This window comes from Rutilus rutilus (genome assembly GCF_951802725.1).
Source record: "Rutilus rutilus genome assembly, chromosome: 5".
NCBI lineage: Eukaryota > Metazoa > Chordata > Actinopteri > Cypriniformes > Leuciscidae > Rutilus > Rutilus rutilus.
Genome location: NC_140213.1, coordinates 46,560,690 through 46,566,691, shown reverse-complemented (window position 1 = coordinate 46,566,691; position 6,002 = coordinate 46,560,690).

Genomic DNA, 6,002 nt, shown 5'->3' with positions numbered 1-6,002 from the left:
CACTGTGTTTAGATTCCTCGCGGCTGTTTTGAGTTTAGGCTACTAGCGTCTGAAAGAGAGTGGATCATGTTGGAGTTGGAGCTTATCGAGGTGGAAAAACAGCTTTAGTGAAATCACTAAAACTAAAAGGCAGAAACGAGAGAAGGCGTCGGAGGAGATGTACGACCTGTGAACCTGTTGACGGTTGAACCGAATTTAAAAATGACGGGCGGTGCAGAAGAACACGCCGGAAATGTGTAGGAGGAAATGCGATGCTACCAAGCCGACCAATCACAGATCTTGCGGTCCGCGTCGCTGCGACGCGTAGTTACATTTTTGAGGAGGTGCGCGTCAGGGTACGGCGAAGGGTACGACGTATGATACGCGTCTATGCGTATGCTACGCCGTACCTACTACGCGCACCCGACGCAGAAGTATAAATTGGCCTTTAGTGTAATCAGTTTGTTTCATTTACCTTGAAATAATTTTTATAAAATAACCTGCACAATTTGTTGTTGCATAAAAGTTAGTGAAATAATGTTTCTATGAATAATTCATCCGCATATAATTTGTTATATTATTTCATCACGTCTCACCTCAGTGTCTTGAGTTGACACTTCAGATCCTGTAGTAAATCATCAAGCTCCTTCACTCCTGATTGTCCAGGATCATTTCCTCTGAGATCCAGCTCTATCAGGTGTGAAGGGTTTGATCTCAGAGCTGAAGCCAGAGCTTTATAACCTTCTTCTGTGATACTGCAGTCTGAAAGTCTACAGATAGGACATTTATTTATAATAGGATTTATTTTACAATTAATATCACTGCAAAAAAGAATTCACTACAGCAGGGGTTTTCAAATTGGGTGAATGTGAGCCTCCCCTTAGAGTAGGTAAGGACAGCCGAGCCCCCCCTTCCCCAAAATCCGGTCCGCAATAGTGACACACACACGCCTCGGCAGTAAATGCCATCTTCTGTGTGTTCCAGGCAATGATGAGTTTCAGTAACAACTGATAAAATGTAAATATTTTTTAATATTGTATTTTATTTCCAATTTTTTTTTTTTTTTAAGAAGTGCATTCATAAATGATTCTTTGCAACAGCAAATAACTTCCAACTTTTATGCAGGCCTAATTGAGGCTATTTTTAAAAATCACAGAACATCAGTAGGCCTAACCATAAGTCAACAAAACATGCTTAACGTGTAAATGTTAAAAGTGTGAAACTTGTGTCTGGGCCTTAAAGGGATAGTTCACTTTAAAATGAAAATTCTATCATCATTTACTCACCCTCAAGTTGTTTCAAACCTGTATGAATTTCTTTCTTCTGCTGGACACAAAGCAAGATATTTTGATATGATAATGATTAACAAACCAAACAGTTAACTGGTCCCATTGACCTCCACAGTAAGAAAAAAAATAAAATACTATGGAGGTCAATGGGACCAGTTAACTGTTTGGTTACTGACATTCTTCAAAATATCTTGCAAAAGTTCGTCAGCTGTTGTGCGGGCAGGTAGAGGAACGCAAAAAAAAATTCTTCCTGCACACTGAGGTCTTTGATAAAGCGAACGTAGACCATCAGTTGAGCACAGTGTGCGACGTCAGTGGACTCATCCAGCTGAATGGCGTGAAAGGGGCTTTTCACGAACACAGTCCAGGACCTGCTCTTTGACATCACAAGCCATGTCTGATATTCGTCACTGGATGGTATTGTCAGAAATAGGGATCGCGTCAAGTTTAGCAGCAGCTGCTTCTCCCAGCATTACTGAACACATATCTCTAGCTGCAGGGAGTAGCAATGTTTCGCCGATGTTATGGGGTTTGCCTGCCTTCGCTATACGTAGCGCGACACGATACGATGCTTCTTGGAATGGAATCTCCATTACGCATCATACGCATCATACCTGGGCTGCATTTTCCGATAACATTGTCTCATAGCGCGCTATGAAGACTCTTAAGGTATAACTTAACTAAAGGTATACTACCACTAAAGGTATATCATTGCTAGGCGTCTTCAGGGCTGTCATCCACTCGCGAGGCAGAGGCGCTGAAAGGCAGAGGCGCTGGCGCCCTCCTAGCAACGGCGCTGTTTTTGGTAAAACATGATTTTGACGACTTCATTAAGTTTTGTTTTATATAAAACTCTTTTTAAAAGATTTTCGTTTTGTATAAATTGTATCTTAATTTTGATCAATGTTTTATCAATAAATTGCCCGTATTTAATAAATAAGAAGCAAATATATAGCAGACAATGTAATAAGATGCAGGCACGATCACTTGCATTGCATGTGAACTGGAGGGCGCCGAAACTCAGCTTGTGCCTCACAGATTTGAGAAATATAGGCTATCTATTACAGAAAGCTTGAAATGTCTACTTTTAAACGAAAATATTCAACATATATTCCCCCCCTAGTTCCTACGTCTATGGCCCAATGACGCAACGATGAGCATTTACTACTTTTAAAAAATGCGGGTCAGGAAGCGGGTCGGGTACAATATTTTCTTTTTCTTTTTTTGCGGTCCGAGTTGCGGGCAGGTTAGTTGAAAACGTCGGTCGGGTGCGGGTTGTTTATACATTGACACGCGCACAGTGGTGGAGGAAGTACTGAATCTCTAAGTAAAAGTACAAATAACCAGAGACATATTTACTTTAGTAAAAGTGAAAACCCTACTTAAGTAAAAAGTACCTGATTTTAAATGTACTTTAAGTATTAAAAGTAAAAGTACTTTCATAACAATTTATTCTCTTAATATCTATATTCTAATAATTAGGGCTGTAACAATATGCAATATGAAACCGAAATCGCGACACTCGGATCCACAAACCTGTGTCGCGGTGTGAGTGTGAGAAGGCAGGATCGCGACACACCCCTTTATTTGAAGTTAACAATACGCAGACCTGGATAAATTCTTTAAAATTGGGCAATCCCAGCGTTATGGTCGTGACAATTGCAGTAAAAACTTGAAATGTAAATTCTCAAATACCAATTGAAACTGTTTTATATATCCATACTCCCTTAATAAAGAAGTCCAGACATTAGAAAAATACTAGTCTACAGACTGTAGCGACAATGGCATCTGCTTTTCAAATTAAGGAATCATGTGACGCCAAAACACAGCGCCTTTGTCCTAACTGGTTAATAATTACCCTACAAGGACCAATTTGCCAGCGCCAGTTTGGCTGGGTCTCCCCCGACTTTACAGCCTCATGACATTCCACACACACATACACACACACACACACACACACAAACACCCTTTTGTGTATAACTGAGAATAAGATAAATATCTGTTATTTTTCTTTATAATGTGTGTACCTTCCTATATGCACGTGTGATAGAGGTTTGGTTTGCTAGAGTATAGTTTTGAATTCTAAATGTTCATTGAAGGGAATTCCTCAGTCGTGTCTTGTTGTAACCCTACCTCAGACCATAAAACTTTACGACCCAGGAAAGCAGGCATTCCAGCATGACACACACACACACACTCTGGACTTTGAAACAGATATTCCCCCACATAACAAGCCACTGAATGTTGATATGTATTCCTATGTTTCTCAAAGTGTCGTCCCTTGCCATAACGGAAACACTGACAACTTTATTGTGTGTTTAATCAAACTTTATTTGTGTGTAATTATGCATATAAGTGTGACGTTATGTTTCCCCAATCTTTACCTGTCATAATTGATATCTCTGTAATCCTCTCCATCTCACAGAGACGAATCTTGACTGCAAAGTACAATAATATGCATTTGTTCCAGGAAATATCATATTTCTAAGTATGAATCCTTTCCCTCATAAGACATATGGTAAAAGGGGGCGTGTTTTTCTTCACACAAAGAAGACTGTTTCCCGCTTCATATCAGGAGAGCTGATTCGCTCTGTCACAAAACAGGGCGTAAACAGATGTCTGTTAAAAGGACGAGACCCCCACTTCTCACTCTTCTCTCATCGATCCCGCTTGACCTCCTCCTCCTCTTTCTCCACGTGCAGCGCTGCTCCGGTTGGACAGGCCCTCGCCTCGGCCTCTGGGACACATGGCCCGCGTCATGTAAAAGCCTGCCGTCTTTGCAACCAAGCTTTGCAACCTCTTCCGCACGGAAGACGAACTTTCGCGGTAATGTTACATCCAGTGAGCCTTTAAACTTCGCGGCACCTGAAGACGCAACAGAAACAGGACACCATCCGCGCTGTCCTGCCAGTTTCAGCATCGCGCCGAACAGAGAACAAACGTGCAAGTGACGGTAACCTTATCTGATAAAACTGCTTTCCAGGTTGTCTCGCGAACTTTGGTTTCTGTATGTAATAATTACTAGCTTTTCTCTTCTCTTTATTCTCTTTTCTTTCTTTCTTTCCTTCATTTCATTCTGATCACTTATGTTATTGTTTGGTTATATGTTGTTTGTTTATTGTTTGCATTTTTACGTACGTTTATATTTGTAGCTTATAATCTCTAGCGTGTGCCATTTTATTAATAAACCCATTTATACTTTTAACTCTCTCTGTGTTTGAAAACCCACTTTTTATAAAGTCAATGAAACAAAAGATCTATAAAGCTACAGGCTCTATATTATAAAACTACTTTGAGTAGTTTTAATTTATAAACCCAAAGGGGTTTTGTCTTCGTGGCCAGAAGATAAACTTTCTTGGAGTTTTGTAAACAGGAATACTTCTTCTTAACTGTAATGATCAGACAGTACAGAACGAGGCATTTCCTATAATTGATAAAGTAAATGCATATGCGATTTATGAATTATGAATATGAGTCATAAATATTAATATACCTAAAATTCCCTATATCCTTGAGCTAATTCGCATTAACCCAGAGGCATTTACGTTACAAGACACATGCGTTTTATATTTTAATATGAGGGAAATATAAATCCGTAACGGACGTGACACAAAAAAAATCTTTAACTATTAGGTGGCAAAATATTTTTTTGTAATTCTGTGAATTTCACTGTGCAAACCAAAAGTAATACCCACCGGATGAAGAACATATCACAGAACATATCATATTCATTTCATTTTTGTGTTCACATTTATGAGGAAAAAACAATGTTACGGACGTGTCAGTTCTCCGTTACGCACGTGAGCGCTCTGAAAGCGGCACTAAAATACTGCTTTAAAACGTTCACAGAGACCTCAAAAGCCCTTCTTTAAAGTGAATTTCGTTTCGTATTAATTGTATCTTAATTTTAATCAATATTTCATTCATGTTTCATGGATTTAATAAATAAGTAAATATAGCAGAAAATAGATCAGGACACGGAGGCGCGGGCGCGTGAACTGGTGAAACTCATGAACCGAAACTCAGGTCTGTACTTGCCTCACAGACCTGAGATGTATATATATATATATATATATATATATATATATATATATATAAAACTTGAAATGTGTACTTTTAAACAGAACAATTCAAAACGAAAGAAAACAGACTGTTTTCTGCATGTAATCCGTATGAAATGTGCATTTCTCTCTGGCGCGTTCACTGCAAAGATCGCGCGTCAGCATCAATTAAAATGTCTCCTTGTTATATTTTACATATTCATAATCATTACTTTTGCCGGTTCTTTGTAACAGCTTTATTGGCAGCGCCACAGTTGCATGTTACATGAACGCGTCAGCACCGAAAACATGGAGGTTTTTTTCAATCCCTGTTTTGGCAAGGGGAAAAAGAAAAACTGATCAGAAAATGTAACGAAACGTTGTAGAAATGTAGTGGAGTAGAAAGTATAATAATTGCTGCAAAAAGTAACGAAGTAAAAGTAAAAAATATGCACTATTGATTCTACTTAAGTAAAGTAGCCTACAGATACGTGAAAAATGTACTCATGTAAAGTAACAAAGTATTTTTACTTCGTTACATTCCACCACTGAGTTTTCGAGTGTTGTTTGTGCACCTGACAATGGCACACGTTGAGCCAGAAGGAGCCATTGCTTAATCTGTCAGCATTACTACTTGTCAGTAATCAGTCCATTCGTTTGTACCGCGACGCGAGTATATGGTTTATTTTTATTT